The sequence below is a fragment of the Periplaneta americana genome, unplaced genomic scaffold (assembly GCF_040183065.1).
Source record: "Periplaneta americana isolate PAMFEO1 unplaced genomic scaffold, P.americana_PAMFEO1_priV1 scaffold_20, whole genome shotgun sequence".
Taxonomy (NCBI): domain Eukaryota; kingdom Metazoa; phylum Arthropoda; class Insecta; order Blattodea; family Blattidae; genus Periplaneta; species Periplaneta americana.
In genome coordinates, this window is record NW_027185501.1 from 2,927,104 (window position 1) to 2,946,273 (window position 19,170).

Here is a 19,170-nt window from a genome sequence, read left to right on the forward strand (position 1 = left end):
ATTATAGCGGCAAAATTAAAGAAATATAATTAATATAATTACGAGGCGCATCCAGAAAGTAAGTTTCCGATTTTTTCCCCTTGAAAGTAAACGTAATTAGCCGTGTCAATTGCGCATGCGTAACAGATCTATGACGTATCAATCATATGCCAGCCGGACAGGTCCCGCCTGGTGCCAGTAGCGTGGCAGCAGTGATCCGAAATGGAAGCTCTTATTCCTTCACCCGCCGCCTGCGAGGTTAGGTCGGTTATAAAGTTCTTTAATGCACAAAGCATTGCGCCAATTGAAATTCATCGGCAGCTCTGTCAGGCCTATGGGCCGAACATCATGAGTAAGCAGATGGTGCGTAGCTGGTGTAGGCAGTTTTCCGAAGGTCGTCAAAGTGTCCATGATGAAGAGCGCAGTGGGCGACCGTCCCTCATCAATGATGATCGTGTTCAGCTGGTGCGGCAGTGCAACATGGAGAACCGTCGCTTCACGATTACGGAGCTGAGCAGCCATTTTTCCGCAGATATCGCGATCCTTGTTGCATGAGATTGTCACTAAGAACCTGCTGTCCAAAAAAGTGTGTGCCAGGTGGGTGCCGAAAAACCTGACACCCGAACACAAAATGCAACGTTTAGGAGCACCACTGACATTTCACGATGACGGCGACGAGTTCCTCGACAGGATCGTCACGGGCGATGAGACTTGGATTTCGCATTTCACCCCGGAAACCAAGCAGCAGTCAATGCATTGGCGGCATAGTGGATCTCCGGTCAGGGCGAAATTCAAACAGACGCTGTCGGTACGGAAAGTGATGTGCACGGTGTTCTGGGACAGGAAGGGCATTCTGTTCATTGACTTCCTTCCAAGAGGTGAAACAGTGAACGCTGACTGTTACTGTGAAACACTGCGAAAATTGCGACGTGCCATTCAAAACAAGAGGCGTGGAATGCTTACTGCAGGTGTTGTGCTCCTCCATGACAATGCTCGTCCACATACGGCTCGGCGCACAGCAGCTGTTTTGACGGAATTTGGCTGGGAGTTGTTTGATCAGCCACCCTACAGACCTGATCTTGCTCCCAGCGATTTTCACGTTTTCTTGCACGTCAAGAAATTCCTGTCCTCCGGTGAGCGTTTTGGCAACGACGAAGAGCTGAAGACGTCTGTCTCACGCTGGTTCCATTCACAGGCGGCAGAGTTCTACGACAGAGGGATACAAAAATTGATCCCACGATACGACAAGTGTCTCAATTCTGATGGTGACTATGTTGAAAAATAGCTGAAACATTGCTGTACCTGTTGCCAATAAATGTTTTCCTGAAAGTGTGTGTTCTTTTATTTTTTAAAATAGGGAAAGTTACTTTCTGGATGCGCCTCGTATATACTTCTTTCAACAAAACAACCATTTCCCATGTGCGTTAGAAAGAGAGGAAGATACGCCTCAGGTGTGCCAATAGTACTGAAGTTACACGGCACTTTTTTTCAGCATTTCTCTACAGGAGTTGTGTATCCAGTTTATAATGTCGAGATCGCTGATATAAACAGTAAACGCGCACTGAAATAAAGAAGCTTTGTATAGCAACATGTCTGCTTGTTACTAGATTTAATTCATCTTTTTTTATCGTCTTCTGTGACTATGAAACCTTTTAAATGTAATTATGAACATTTAAGTGGTGCAGAAAAACGCAAAAGGAAAAATCTTGAAATATATGTTTCGAAATTGACTAAAATAGACTCAGTATTTCGACAAAGCAGTCAAGCACAAAATGCCTGTGGAGGAACGAATCCCAGTGTTCCAGTACCATGACTCAAGAAAAACTTAGTGCTCTCAGTGTATTAAGTATTGAATGTGAAAAGCACAAAAACTTGATCTACATTATCTGATTGAGTCATTTGCTTCTCAAAAGGCCAGAAGAGAAAAGAGCTTGTTGAACTGAGCTTCACGTTAAATTTATCTTAGATAGGCCTACTATTGTGTAATTATAGCCCTAGTAAAATAGTAGTTATATCATTTAAATTTTTTTCAATTCTGTTCACTTAATTTTGTTTAAAAATGGAGTATTTTTCTATGTTAGATTGTTATATTCAAATTAGATGTAAAAAATTATTAAAATATGAAAAAAAAAAAATGACAATAAGGAAAGGGACCCAGACTGTCATTTTTGCTGGGGAGGGGCAGCTATAAAAAGTTACGCCACTGGTTTCTGTTAATGTCGATTTTCAATGTAAATGAATGTTATAAAATGCGTGTGTCGATGAAATTATGTTCGCGGTCATAATAAACTAAGTGCGTATTGGCGATAAAACAAGACAATAAATGAAAATAAAATGGTTGCAGACATTGGCAATTTTTTCGGCTAATGATGACAAAATCATTGATAATTCTTCTAGATATTAAATATTGTATAAACTACATTTTCGTACTTTAAGATTAATTTTTTGGTCCTACAGAATGTATCTGTTATGGTAACAATTGATATTAGAGGAGAAAAATTCGTTCCAGCGCTGGGGATTGAACCCGGGTCCTTAGTTTTACGTGCCAAGCGCTCTAACCATTGAGCTACGCAGAAGTTCAATCCACAGCACCGGATTCAATCCCTCTCCTCCAGTGTTTTTCCCTTTGTGGCCTGTTCGACATGTATGTTGACATTTGTATTAAGTCAACTGTCATTATACAAGGAGCGCACTCAACTGAGTGACTTGGTGGCCGGGATTCCACAGTAATATGCACTGTTGGGCGAAGAATCTACGTAAAGATTAATTTTTCGGTCCTACAGAATGTAGGCCTATCTGTTACGGTAGCAATTGATATTAGAGGAGAAAAATTCTCTCCAGCGCTGGGCTCGAATCCGGGTCCTTGGTTTTACATACCAAGCGCTGTAACCATTGAGCTATGCCGAAGTTCAATCCACAGCACCGGACTGAATTCCTCTCCTCCAGTGGTCTTCACTTTGTGCCTGTTCGACATGTATGTTGACATTTATATTAAGTCAACTGTCATTATACAAGGAGCGCACTCAATTGAGTGACTTGGTGGCCGAGATTTCACAGTAATATGCATTGTTGTATAATGACAGTTGACTTAATATAAATGTCAACATACATGTCGAACTTGGAGTCAGGCCACAAAGGGAAGAATACTGGAGGAGAGGGATTCAATCCGGTGCTGTGGATTGAACTTCGGCGTAGCTCAATGGTTAGAGCGCTTGGTACATAAACCGGGTTCGATCACCAGCGCTGGAGCGAATTTTTCTCCTCTAATATCAATTGTTACATTTTTGTAGTCTTACTAGTGGTTTGTGGTGTATCAGAATTCTACCCAAATTGTTGGGTCTCGCCTGATATATCAAAGTTACGCCGTTGATTTTCAAGTTCATTGCAAACAGCTGTTTCGTGATCCCATAACTGTCGCAGTTTTGTTGAAGATTCGGAATGCCTGCTATATTCGCTTTATTGATTTTCAACGTTTGTTTATTAATATTATTTTTTGTAATAAATTATTTATAAACATGTTTCTTTTCACTTAGTATTTACAGGATTTCAAGTTCTCTGAGTCTACGCTAATTGAAACATAGCCTACTTAATAGATAATGATTTGTTTTGTTACGTATTATGTTGAAGGTATGTTTCTGTATTTTTCCATAGATCTTTATACTTGGCCTAACTGTATTTACATCCTCATGCTTTATTACAATATGTCAATAGTTTCCTCTGTTTATATTTGTATTTTATTTGCATAATTTACACTTTAGCTTGTTTCCTGTAGTTATATTTATTTAAAATTACCGGCTTCCTAGGCATCTGAAATGTTTATAGAAAAGCACGACAGATAATCGCACGAGATTAAAACGTACATTATATCCTAGACATTTCACGTCGGAGGTGAAATAACATGAAGCGGCAAAACATTGTAAATTTACTATCTAGATACATAATCGTTAATTGATTGGAATAGGGTATTGCGAAAGTACGTCATTATTTTATTTATTTTAGGTACAAGTAACATTTCTTTAAGTATTTATTTATTTATTTTCCCTTGTACCATCAATAAAAAACACGTATGCTTTTAATTTGTTTAAGTTATAAGTTAGGGTTGCCATATTTTGACAAGTAAAAAAGAGGACACTTTGTCGACACCTACTGCCGAACAGATCGCTATCATATAGAATGCTGATATACTGTATGTATAGTATGTAGACTATTGAAACTGAAAAATACTGCTAGTAGTAATTTTCTTAGCCTTAAATAACAAAATAATAATACAAAGACCACTGTAGGGGTCAGCATGCTGGTCTCTTACGCAGAGGGCCCGGGTTCGATTCCCGGTCGGGTTGAATTTCCTGGTTGAGGTTTTTCAGGGTTTTTCCTCAACCGTAAGGAAAATGCCAGGAAATTCGGGCCACAACATCCCTGAAAATCACCGGCCTCATTCATCACCGAAATCATATTCATAACTAATCAGACTTACATATACAGTCGCCATCTAGTTCACAACAATAGAACCAGTCTCAACAATAGTACACAGGCCTTCGGATTTCAACCAAAGATTAACTCGCGATATGACCAAAGATGTTAAAGCGAGTAGAAATAACAGCGAGCAACAACAAAAAAAAAATAATACAAACAAGTGAATTGGTTACAATTTAATCTTTATAATAGTCAGTCTATTTTTCCAGCAGGCCATCGCGTTGCAACTACTGCGTGGAAAGCGAAAGTTCCTTCTGCTGCGGTTACTGCATCTTCCTATTGCTGCCAGGTTTTACAAAGTAGTCGGTTAATTTTGTAGGAGAACTTTCTCCTCGAAGTGCTCTTTTGTGTTTTTCGCAATCCAGATGTGCTTGCAAATCAAGTCCTCCTTTATTCGAAACTGACACAAATGCACCGGCTTTACATACCATGCATTCACCCTCGAAATCATCTCTACCTCTTCGAAAACAAGGATACTTGTTCTGTAACTTGGCAGAAAATTTACACTTTCTTTTTGGCATTTCTTCTCCTACAAACTACAAGCATGCACATCACAAGAAAAGACAGTTATAAAAGTCGGCAGGCAGCAAGCAATAGTAACCGGAAGACGATACAGACAAGACGACATATAGCATTGCCACCTGGTGGCAACAGTTTTAAACACAAGACGCAAGCATCCAAACATTACAAAAATAAAGGGAAGAGTTGAGACGGTGTCGGGTAGAGTTCCCGGGTAGCTCAGTTGGCAGAGCGCTGGTACGTTCAACCCGGGATCGATACCCGGCCCCGGAACAATTTTTTCCTTGACATTATTCAAATCTGCTTTACAGGAAGTCTTACCTGAAAGATTAGATTTGCATTACAAAAATAAAACATCGATAATATTGCGGTCAAAGAGTACAGAAAGAGAAGTTCACGAGAGCATTTAAAGAGGGTTGTACTAAAGCGTTAATTAACTGTAACGGTTAGAAGGTTCCAAGTTACAACTAAGTAACTGTTACAAATATTTAAGACATTTTCCTTCACTAGTAACGTCATATTTTAAACTTAACCTAAAAACCCGGACAATTAGCCAAAATCTAAAAACCCGCCCGGACGAAAAATTTAACCCTGAAAGAGGACATGTCCGGGAAAACCCGGACGTATGGCAATCCTATATAACTGGCTGTATCCAAGTACGTACGCGGTATTCTGAAACCTAAATAAAATATCATTTCGGATTCCGTAATAAATTACGTACATCAATACACTGAATCTTGAGCATATCCACTTAGCCTACTTTTGTTTGAATTAATGTCGAAAATGTACACGTGACAAGGAAACCAAAGCACTAAAACGACAAACGTCATGCCTTATTTCGCCTCCACTCAGCGTTGCCAAACCTACTCATGCTCCGGCTTGTAACTGAACATTGCTCCGGTTAGGCGCTAGACACAAGTTACTAATTGTTCCTACTGATTATTCTTTATACTGTGACACTCCTGCCATCTAGCTAAATATTTATAATGATTAGATGGTACAATAACATATTTTCAAGACATTTTAGTATTTTCGTAAATCAATTAATATTATTGTATTATAGTGCTTTATTTCTTCTAATCTTTATGCACTTTCTTCTCATCGTGTAATAGTCAATTAAATCCCACTCGAATTTTGATGTTCTCTAAATAAATCAAAACCTCTAGTGTGTTGATACTGTTGATAAAACTCAAGTAACAGAAATGCAATACATAACTGTCATAACTGCATCATAAAAATATGTACGTTATATCAATTTCTTCAGAAAACTTAAAAATACGTTTTAAATATAACATATTAAAATTACAACATTTCAATTTCCTACATTTAAAATCAGGTCGAAAGTTCTCAAACCAAGTACGTACTATCAATTTTCTTATCTACAGCATCTACTAGCTTCTACTCACTGACACTATAGTCGCGACGCTGTTATTTCCGGCGTCACTCCTCCTCCTTGCTTACGTCTTAGGAAGTGAAGGCTCTATAAAGTCTAGGTAGGTAGTATCGTTCGCCATTTTTGTTCTTTCGTTCCCGAGCTACCATACGAGGAATCTATTTGCCACACCGTTAAACATTATCATGTCGTAGCTCCTATGATAATAAATCAAACGCACTGTAATTCAGCAAATTATTGAGCGGCAAATAACGTCTCCGTGTGCTTTCTGCGAACGCCAACGAAAGAGCCAAAATGGCGGGCGATTATATTAAGTATTTATCGAGCCTTAACAACTGAATAACGTCTTCATAAGCGAATCACAAGATGCACACGTTCAAATGTAGCCGACCTGCAACGCGATTGGCTGCCGGAAATTAGAGCGACGGGACTATAGTTCCATTTTTTCATTCTCTATGGAATTCGCTTTCATCGCTCATTGCGTAACAATACCGTCTTCAACAATGCAAATGACATATTGGACCGCCATTATGATATTTGTTTTCAATTAAAGCAAGCAAAGATAGAGCTTTATGAAGAGTACGTGTATTGAGGAGCTCGGTTCGATTCCCATGGGACAACCACTGAGGTAAGCTTTCTAAGTTTATTACGATTCCAGCTTGAAAACTGCAACAATAAGTGGGGAGTAAAAACATTTATGTTTCGTAGCGCCAATAGCGATTCTAGAAATAAATGTGTGTATTGGGGGCTGATAATTAAGCCTCGACTGGACAGGTACATTTAAAAACACTACCGAACGAGTGACGCAATTTAAAAGTTACTAAGGACAATGAGGTTTTATGGTTATAATACATTACATTGTTTTAAGACCATCCTTCCGTATCATTAAATCCAAACAAAATAAATCGTATAATACAGCGCTTCTGAAAGTGTGGAATTCTGTGAATCGTAAATTGTATTTACATTTGAAGAATAAATACCGTACTAGTCACCGTACCCCCTTATCTCCTGGCCCAGTTATTATAGCGATGTGCCGAACTACATAATATATGTTGTTGTTGTTTTCTAATGCCAGGCGTTTGACAATAAAGTCATTTGACCTCTTACACTCCAATATTTTTCAAAGATATTATCATGACCAGCCACTGACGCACAGATTTTGAGGTGTTCCGAATCCGTTTCTTGGTTTGAGTTGCACAATGGACAGTTAGGACACTGATATATTCCAATTCTATGCAGGTGTTTGGCCAAACAATCATGGCCTGTTGCCAATCTAAATGCAGCTACAGACGATTTTCGTGGTAAATCGGGAATTAACTGTGGATTTTGATGCAGAGAGTTCCATTTTTTCCCTTGGGATTGAGTTATCAATTTTGTTTGTTGAAGTCTAAGTATGTAGATTTAATAAATCTCTTCACAGAGTAACACGTAGATTTAGTAACAGGTCTGTAAGTAGCAGTGCTGCCCTTCTTTGCTAAAGTATCCGCATTCTCGTTTCCCAAAATTCCACAATGGGATGGGTTCCATTGGAATACAATTCTTTTATTGAGTGATATTAATTGAGAGAGCATTTTAGTTATTTCTGCTGTTTGAGATGAAGGTGTGTGTTTAGAGGCGATTGATAGAATAGCTGCTTTGGAGTCTGACAATAAACTGCATTTTTAAATTTATTGATGTGGCATAGAAGATTCCTGAGACTTTCACTTATTGCAATGATTTCTCCATCAAAACTTGTTGTTCCATATCCAAGAGATCTATAAAGTGAGAAGAGACAGCACGTAACACCTGCACTGGCACCTTGTTCTCTGGAGATCAAGGATCCGTCAGTGTATAAATGAAGCCAGTTTTGTGGAGAGTACCTAATATTAATTGTCTCTAAAGACAATTGTTTTAGTATTTCAGTGTTTACTTCTGATTTTAGTATTTCTTCTGTTAAATTTAGATTATATTCTATATTTAATAGAGTTAAAGGGTTTGGTTTAATTTGTAGGTTTTCTTTCAAATTCGGGATATTGATTTTCTGTTTTAATTCTTGAACAATGGATATGAAACTTTTTTGAGTTAACATGGAGCAACCATTTGAAATACATTAATGAAAAAGCTCGTAAAAGATTCTCCCTTCTAAAAAGACTAGCAGGAAAGAAATGGGGATGCTCTAGGAAGACTTTGAACACTACATACAAAATGTTTATACAGCCAGTGCTGACATACTGCGGAGAAATTTTAATTACTTCACCTTTCATAAACAACATAGAATATGTCCAAAACCAAGAAGAGAGAGAATTTTTCTCGGCTCCACTGATCCTTCATCCTGGCCTAGTTGCCTGATAAGTGGTGCCTTGTTGGTGTCAATAAAAACATGAAACATCACCAATAATAACTACTATAATACAATTGTAATATTACAAAATAAATATAAATAATTATTATATTTTATTATTCTTAATATCATTAATACTCTTAAAATCTAACAAGAAATGTAATATTACTTTCATATCTGGATTCTCTGCGTACTTATCCATGAAAACAAATTACCGAAATAGACTAAATGCAGAAGCAGAAATGGGCCTACTGCTTTCCATCCTAAAACCAAATAATTATACAAAACATTTGTAACCTTTAAAAAGGAACATATTTATCCCACCCTCCAGAAGAATCAAGTACTAGATTTTATATAATTACGTGTGCCATAAATTGAAATAATATAATTGATAATTTTAATGTAAATTTAGGGACTAAAATTACTAAATGCTATTAAAATATATTAACATTTGCATCGCAAGAATTATTACATATTTTTTTATTCTTTTGAAGATATTATAGAAGTTCATAGTAGGTCCATTGGTTACAGCGAATGTGCACTTTACACTAACTTAAATTGAAAATGCAAGTTTCTGACAATGTAGTATGTGTATTATTAACATAGTTTCAATTCTACAGTACACCCACTTCAATAAGTATGTAATAATAATAATAATAATAATAATAATAATAATAATAATAATAATAATAATAATAATAATAAAAATAAAAATGGACTACAAGAATTACAAATTTGTACAATATGTTAAAAGTGATTCACAGTGGAAAAATGTTTCAGAAACACTGGCATAATGTATTACAATAATATTATGTTTACAGTTATTATTACATTTATTTTAAATTCAAGAAACTGTTACGAACATCTTCATCTATCTCTAATTTAACAGAAATAATTATACGAATGAACAACTGTTTCGAAATGTTTGTGATTTTTCATCCACGTTAAGAACTCACAATATCAGAGGTCTTACAGCGTTCCCGGACGTATTTCCGAATCCTGTTTTCCGAACGGTGTTATTTCCGAAATCAGATTATTCGGAATGGTCTTTATTCCGAATGCGTTGTTTCCGATATAGCAGTTTTTCCGAAAACAAATACGTATTATTCACCATTCCGAAAACAAAGATTTCGAAGGACTTATTTTTTCCGAAATTGTTATAATAATACATTTTATTATACATATTCTAATAAGTAATTTACAGATTAAACTGAGCTCGCAGATATTCCAAGAGGCGACTTTCTTCCTTGTAAGTGGGATATTGTAGAACAGCCGTGGCGAAAATGTGACTCACGAGCACATTGTGGCTCGCAATGATAGCCGTGCATTCCTCTTGTTTTCTACCTCCCACAACCCCCACCCTCTCTCTCACTGGAGTCAAACTCTGTTCCATTTGTATTTGTCTCTGTACTGCGAGTGGCGTATCGTCGCAAGTCTCTCTCGAATACATGTACAGGCCTACATCTACAAAAACGAAATTCTCAAGTAGGATGGGAGGACGCATTTTTTTGCTGCCAATATGATGAGAATATTAAATGTATGATTTGTTCACAAGTATTACAAGGAAAACGGTTGTATAACATAAAACTACATGTTACTGATGAAACATTAAAAGGTTAAGTGTTGTTATTATTATTATTATTATTATTATTATTATTATTATTATTATTATTATTATTATTATTATTATTATTATTATTATTATTATTTTTTTTGTACGTCGATCCTTTTTCAGCAGATGTACGAATAATGCGGTTAGATCTTCAATTTAAACTCACAGATTTACAATGTGATGTTAAATGAAAGCTAGATGTAAGGACTTGACAAATGTTGAACTTTTCAAATCTTTGCCAAAAAATAAATATCCGAATCTTCGTTCTTTCGCTTTCTCTTTTGAAGCCATGTTCGCTATAACTTACGTTTGTGACACATTATTTTCAACAATGAAAATAGTAAAAACCAAATTAAGATCATGACTGACAGAAAAATACCTTCGTGATCAACTACGACTGGCAGTAAGTGACATCATTCCTGATTTTGAAACTCTGTCGCAGAGACATTCTGAAGACAGTTAATTTTAGGTTGTGATAATGTGTCCTATGTTTCATTCTTCATTTCTTTCTTCGTTACACGTACTAAACATTAGTTTGTAGCCTTGTACTGTATAAAATTGTATTTAAGTGCTTGAAGTAAGGAAAATGGAAATCCGTTAATAAGTCAGACAGTTGCTTCATTTCCTCTTCGTGTGTTCGCCTCCCTCCATAGCAACTATGCACGTTGCAGGTTACACAGTGGCTCGGCGCACGATGACATTTTCGCCACGGCTGTTGTAGAACGACGTTCCGAATGGATTTATGTAGGCGAAGCCACTTCTTCTTCGGTTGTGTCCGCACAGTCCGCCCCATTTGGAACTCATTAACCATGTCTCCTTGCTCCTTCTGCAGTTCTTGTATGGTGTATTAGAAAGTCTGGTGTTCTTTTCCAACAACCACTTGGAATCGGTTATGGAAGCCCTAACAAAAGTTGTTGGTTCGATGTTGGTTATGTATTGTGGCATTGTGCTGGTGCCACAATAATTGTATGGGGTAGAGTGGGGGAACTGCACGCCTTCTACCTTGCGTCCTTCTGCCGGAAACGTAATTTACATCAAAGTAATCCACTACTGGCATCATTATGTCGGACACGTCATCCCGAAATTCCCTGAAGCACTGAGCAACATCTTGTGGGGGCATAAAGATAGTGCCAGCAGCATGTGTGTCTCTATTTTCACTTGGCGGCCATTACCATTGTTGTAGGCCCTTTGGAGCCCATCTGCCTGTACTCGACGATAGACCGACTGTCCCAAGTGAAAGAAACACGTGGGTATCGGGAAGAACAGTTGTTACACTATTTATGATGGCTTGTTCAAAGTCGGTCACTACACGGTTTGATAGTGTTACTGGACTGTGAGATTGTTTCAAGGCCCTTGTATACTGCCTCTCTTCCTTGCTAAAGTGACTTTATGAATACAGTGTGGCCATTGAACGTATCATTTCTGATTGGATGTTGCGGTCACGTGGTGCAATGCCGCCATTAAGATTCCAAACAAATACAATCCGTGTTACTGGTCTTCAGAACATGGAAAAATAAAGGATTATATCCGATTATCAGCTCATTTTATGGATATACGTTCAAGATAAGAAAATTAAATTCGTTTAACAAATATAGATATAAGTATTCTTACCGTATTCCACGTAATATTTATGCTATAGTGCAAAAGATGAAAACATACATCAGTTGATGACATGATATCTTTTGATTTTGTTATTTCATTTAAATAATTAAATATTTTGGCAGTCGTCCTGATAAAGTCAGAAATTATATTAGGCTGACATATAGGCTACTCTATTATAACAGTGTTTATTTCCATTTTCAATCATATTTAAGAAGTTATGAAACAGAAGATCTTAAAAGAAATCTAGGTTAGGCTTACTATTCAGTACATTTAAGCTTTATTAACTACATAAGACATTTTTAAAAGTTTTAAGCATAACAAACTTTATACATTTACAATGAAAACTCTTTATTGCTATTAAATTACAAGCACATGTCACAATTTAATCTGTATAAATATTTACCGGTATTTAAAATGTTCTTCAGTAAAGCACAGTAGGCAAACAATATTTAACTATGCAAATAGTATTTTAGCTTAGGCTATATTTGAATGTATTTTCTGTCTGTTGTGGAACCACGGTATTCTACACTTGCTCCAAAATTTGTATAAAAATATATTGATTATTTCACATGCGGTTTTTTATTACAGATATTATGGTTGGATGTGCGCCTATGAATGCATAAATCGACTCGAGAAGGGCTTTGTAATGACAAAGTTCACTAAGAATCCTGGATATAGGAAGGCCTGGACTTTTAAAGCCAGACGTGAGAAAACGATTCCTACAGAGAGCTCTGTCCTTTGTGAGGTAGCTACATTTTGAAGAATCTATGCGGGGAAAATCCGAGAGGATGGAGGATATTGACATCACATTCCACACAAGATTGAAAAATGTCTTTAGTTGTGCCGGTAGTGAGATAAAAACAAGTTACTGCTAATGTGTTTCCAGTTTAAGACTAATATGTGCTTCAGAGAGAATTGCTTGTTTTTCTTAATAATTTAAGTCAAATTTTTCTGTAAATCAGAGCATACTTCTAGTAAATATCGAGCTATTGTGAAATATCACTTGAAAACATTTTTTCTACTTGAAGTTCAGAATGTTAAAGCAACTCATATTCCCCTCGTCATAATATAAGACAACAAATTGTCCCTAGGTTTTCAGTTTTTAGGCTTAAAATAGCTGGTATGTGTAGGCCTAAGCTGAAAAGAGAGAGTAAGTTGTTGCTATGCACAGCATTTGCAATATTATTATTCAATTCCTGCAGATCAACTTTACGGGGAGTTATACCTGAAATCTTGATTTGCATAATACACGTCACTGTTCGTTAACAGAAACCCACAATTTAAGTCACACGGAGTTAGTGTGCACTCGAAGTTGGTTGCTTGACGGTTGTCAGCCCACTTTGAGGTCTGTGGATATAGAGGGAAAAATTGTATCGGTGTCGGTTAGAGTTCCCGGGTAGCTCAGTGGTAGAGCGTTGGTATGTTAAACCAAAGGTCCCGGCTTCGATACCCGGCGCCGGAACAATTTTTCCCTCGAAATTATTCAAATCAACTTTACGGGGAGTTATACCTGAAATCTTGTTTTGCATAATACACGTCACTGTTCGTTAACAGAAAACCACAATTATTTAAGTCACACGGAGTTAGTGTGCACTCGAAGTTGGTTGCTTGACGGTTGTCAGCCCACTTTGAGGTCTGTGGATATAGAGGGAAAAATTGGATCGGTGTCGGTTAGAGTTCCCGGGTAGCTCAGTGGTAGAGCGTTGGTATGTTAAACCAAAGATCCCGGGTTCGATACCCGGCTCCGGAACAATTTTTCCCTCGAAATTATTCAAATCAACTTTACAGGGAGTTATACCTGAAATCTTGATTTGCATAATACACGTCACTGTTCGTTAACAGAAACCCACAATTTAAGTCACACGGAGTTAGTGTGCACTCGAAGTTGGTTGCTTGACGGTTGTCAGCCCACTTTGAGGTCTGTGGATATAGAGGGAAAAATTGTATCGGTGTCGGTTAGAGTTCCCGGGTAGCTCAGTGGTAGAGCGTTGGTATGTTAAACCAAAGGTCCCGGGTTCGATACCCGGCTCCGGAACAATTTTTCCCTCGAAATTATTCAAATCAACTTTACGGGGAGTTATACCTGAAATCTTGATTTGCTTATGTCTTAGTTGTTTAGGTCTACATAACCATTCTCATGACCTTGTTGTTCATTTGTGTGTAAGAGACTAGTGATTTATTGCTTCAGAAATTTTGGCTATTGTGAAGGACGTGTCACCCAAATACTTGCGGCTTTTGGTAGGCTATGCCTTGCATGTACAAATATGCGACAGGTTAAACTTTCGGTATGACTTGGCAGAGCTGCAGCACTCCTTGCTTTGACAGGAAATTAAAAATAATATTTATTTTAATTTGTAGAAGAACTGTTACAGCTTTTATTGGTAAATTGCTTTATATTTCATCTGGCCGGTAATATGTACTATTATCTGATGCATTATGATTTTTCGCGTCGACTGTACTGGAATTGACACTGCATTCAAAGTCGTCCTGAGATCTGCAGGGTGGGAAGCTCGTAAGAGAGTGTGTCTTGAAGGTCAGGGGGTAGAGTGGTGAAGGGAAGCAGAGGGAAACTGCCGCTGTTTAAGACCCATATTTCGCTGCAATGGCTTGCAGAGCCAGGTGACAAGGAAATATCTTTCCTCCCCTCCCACATCGCTATTGTAATGCTACGTCAAATGGATTCTCTATTCCCTTGAAACTAAATGACAACATTTTTATTTTCTTTTCACATACTTATTGTTGTAGAATTTTATCGGTTAATATAACGAAATTAATATTCTCCTTTGCCTTATTATTACGTATACTGTATAGCCAGTCTCCAGCAGAATCTAATATTTGCCTTACCTCAAAATAATTGCACGAGTAGAATCCTTTTGATATAGCACATAAAATACGAAAGAGAAGGTGCCCCACTCCGACCGATAGTGAGTGCCATCAATTCACCTACTCAGGCCCTAGCTCGTTTTCTGGCTACGAAGCTCCAACCCCTCACTGAAGAGATCAAATCCAACATCAAGGATTCATCGAGATTATAGACAAAATTAAGCTACAGGACGGAGATCTACTAGTCAGTTTTGACATAACTTCACTGTTCACCAATGTTTCTGTCAACGAAGCCACCTACATCATACACCAGAAACTCATAGCTCAAGATCTGCCGACAGAATGGGCAACACTAGCGGAGTTCTGTCTACAATCAACCTTCTCCAGTTCCAAAACAACTTCTATGCTCAGAATGAAGGTCTGGCGATGGGCTCCCCATTATCACCTATAGCAGCCAACATTTTCATGGAAGCCTTCGAAATTGAAGCTTTAGCCAACATACAACCATCACTTTCACATTGGTTCAGATACATTGACGATACATGTGATATGGCCACACGGTGAAGCAATCTTGCACACGTTCCTGACCAACCTCAACGCACAGCATCCCAGCATACAATTCACCATGGAATTAGAACACGAAGATCAACTCCTGTTCCTGGACGTACTGGTTAAGAAGAGAAGTGATGGCTCTCTCGGCCACTCGGTTTTCAGGAAGTCTACCCACACCAGTAGATACTTACACGCCTCGTCACACCACCACCCAGGAGTCAAGAGATCGGTCATCAAAACTCTCACCGAGCGCGCTCATAGAATTTGTGACTCTGACAACCTACGAGCAGAACTTCAATTCCTACACAAAACCTTAAAAAACAACGGATATGACAACAACATTATAAGGCAGTCCACATACAAGAACTCAAGACCAGAAGCACATGAACAAGATCCTGAACTTATGAACATGAAACAGAAGGCCTTTCTCCCATACATAGAAGGAACCACAGACAGAATTGGGAAGTTACTGAGGAAATTCAATATCAAGACGGTATACAACGCCCCACACAAGATTTCCCACTCATTAGTCAGAGTAAAGATAAACTTCCATACCTCCAATCAGCCGGAATATACATGATCTCTTGCTCCTGCGGTTTAAAATGCATAGGCCAAACTGGACGTACAGTGGAAGATAGAAGGAAGGAACACATCCGACTCTGCAAATACGGACCATACGAAAAATCAGCTATAGCCTTACACTCAGCAGATTCAGGCCACGCCATCGAATTCGACAATATCAAGATAATAGATAAAGAAGACAACTTATACAGAAGACTGGTTAAAGAAGCCTTCCACATCAAACAACATCCCAACAACATCAACAAGGACGAGGGGTTACAACTCAGCAACTCATGGGGAAGTCTATTCCAAGATCATAATTAGGAACGAGAAGCCAGGTCTCCACATGTACGCGGCGCCCCCTTCATCCGGACATCGGACACGGTATGAAGGTCACTCTTTTGGACCTTATGAGGGCCAGTATTTAATATGAATACTCTCCTTCACACAGACTCCGACCGGATTGGTATCAAGGTCACTCTTTCGGACCTTATGAGGACCAGTATTTAATATGAATACTCCCCTTCACATAGACTCCAACCGGATTGGTATCAAGGTCACTCTTTCGGACCTTATGAGGGCCGGTATTTAATATGAATACTCCCCTTCACACAGACTCCAACCGGATTGGACCACGTAGGACCAAGCAGATGCCAGAAGGAGAACCTAAGACCTATACTTATAAACGAGAAACCAGGTTTCCACATGTACGCGGCGCCCCCCCCTTCATCCGGACATCGGGCACGGTATCAAGGTCACTCTTTCGGACCTAATGAGGGCCAGTATTTAATAAGAATACTCCCCTTCATAAAGACCTCAACCGGATTGGTCAACGTAGGACCAATCAGATGCCAGAAGGAGAACCTACGACCTATCACAGCAAGTACTCCCCCCATCGAGGCTACTATATATATATATATATATATATATATATATATATATATATATATATAAGAGCTGGCAGACTATTTCCTTATCCAACAACTAGTGATGGGCGAAGTTGTTCTTTTCCCGGAACAGTTCCGACGGTTCCGGTTCCGAAAAAATACTATGTTCCAAATAACAGTTCCGAAATAACAGTCACCAGTGGTGATGAGTCGGAGTCGTTGAGTCGTTCAAACGAACGGTACAGTACCCTCCCTCTTCACCATAGGCAAATAACACCATGCAGCTCACACTGGAGCACTCATAGGCATGACATAGTACACATTCTTATCTATAGATGGCACTGCAATGCACATTCGAATCGATTTTGGAAAATTGCTGTGCATGCGGACAGAACTCAAAAGCTTAATGTTAGTAATTACACAGCTGTTGACTACAAGGACAGAATACAACACTTTGTTTTCGTACATAAAGTTATAAAGACATGGTAGCCAACTAAAAAAAAATAACATAACATCTAAAACATATGGTATGTAATTTCTGTTCTCTCTATTACATAATAAAAAAAAAACAAATCATTAATTTTTATTTTTACTTTTCTTAATACACAGTTATAATAATAATAATAATAATAATAATAATAATAATAATAATAATAATAATAATAATAATAATATTAATAATAATAAATATTACAATTTCATAAATAAAAAAAGATATATATTGGCAATACTGAAACCTGGAAACCCCGCAGTGGGTTAGTAAAATGTTGGAATCGCATCTTTACCAAAGTGTAATTTAAACTTCGCATTAAACCTCGCTCTCCAAATCAGTACTTATATGGGTAGTTTCCAACAAATAATGCTACAACATTTTTGTCGTTCTTTGATAACAGAGAAGATAGCACAAAAACTTGTGCTTGTCAGACTTAACCTCAACAAACGACATACAGACATTGTAACTAAACCACTCATTACCATTTACGACTTTAACCTTTGTATAGAATCAGCTGATCAATGAATTAATAATAGTATGCGTACTTTATGACTTTGTAGAATGTTTATAAAACAGAATTAGTCAACTAATGGTGAAATGAACCATAAAGCGGGAATCAATATTACAGATTATTGAATACATACTATAACATTACAGATGATTGGCCAGTCTTACAAATGTTGATATTAAAGTTCGCGCCACCGCAAGGATTTCAATGTCCATGCGCCCCCCTCCAACCACGTGAGAGTTTCAAGTACAGTGTAACTGCAGCTGTCGTTGGTTCATCGGAACAAGCTCCGACGTTCCGACTGTTATCTCGGAGTCGGAACATACCTTGTGCAACGAGGTACTGCAAGCCCGCAACAGCTGGGCAAGTGAGCAGCTCGGAGTCGGAACACTGTTATTTCGGAACAGGAGGTTCCGACCTACTGTTAATTTTTGCAACAGTTCCGAGGGAGTCGGAACATACCTTGTGCCACGCGGTACTGCGAGCCCGCAACAGTTGGGAAGTGAGCAGCTCGGAGTCGGAACACTGTTATTTCGGAACAGGAGGTTCCGACCTACTGTTCATTTTTGCAACAGTTCCGAGACCGGAACAGTTCCAAAATAACTGTTGTGTTATTTTTTACCCATCTCTACCAACAACTGCTCTGAAGATGACCACAACACAGCGGTCGAAACGTCAGCCAATAACACCAAGACAACGCGGTAGAAGCTCTGAAGCTTATCCACACACCACGAAAGAGACTTCTTTTCCAGTTTTAGAAAATTGTTGACATCAGTATATCTGAGTGTTGCTTTGGTGTGACGTCTTAGTACCGTAACTTAACCAGTGCAAATTTGCAAGCATGAGTGTGTGTGAATTACAGAATATTAATTTTATTTTTCTCAACTTTCCTTTGCGGAGAATATTGATGTAATGAAGTGAAATTAAAGGGTCGTCCGTTACCCGACTTAAATCTTACTCAAGCTTCATCCAGCCGAAATAGTGCATATACAGTATGTACTGTAAGGAAGTATAACAATGAAATTTACGCTAAGCATTTGTGGTTACGTGGATGTGAACAAAAAAAAAAATATGTATTTTGTCTTCCTTGCCTCCTCTTCGGTGGTGATGCTGCATGGACAAGGAGTGGTGTGACAGAGTTAGGACATTTGCCCATAAAAAGCAAAATGCACGAATCTTCGCAGTCTCACCTGAAAAATGTTGTTTCATTGGCTATGTTAGGCAAAACTAATATTGCTGTGCAATTAAGTGAAACGAACAGAACAAACATTCTCAAACATAATCAAGAAGTGAGAAAAAAATCGTGAAATTATTTTTTAAAAATATTGATTGTATCAAATTTTGTGGCCAATATGAACTTCCCCTTAGGGGACGTGATTAAAAAACGATTTGAAGAACCCTGGTGTATTTCGTGGGTTGCTACAGTTCGTGAATAATCTAAATGAGCC

At 38.1% G+C, this 19,170-nt stretch overlaps 2 non-coding genes across 2 annotated transcripts; both read left to right on the forward strand.

Moving 5' to 3' along the window:
• Positions 1 to 13,576: 13,576 nt before the first annotated feature.
• Positions 13,577 to 13,648, forward strand: TRNAN-GUU (transfer RNA asparagine (anticodon GUU)). The gene has a single exon. It is a non-coding gene; the product is annotated as a tRNA-Asn (tRNA).
• A 213-nt stretch (positions 13,649 to 13,861) lies between these two features.
• Positions 13,862 to 13,933, forward strand: TRNAN-GUU (transfer RNA asparagine (anticodon GUU)). Its single transcript has one exon. It is a non-coding gene; the product is annotated as a tRNA-Asn (tRNA).
• Positions 13,934 to 19,170: the final 5,237 nt, after the last annotated feature.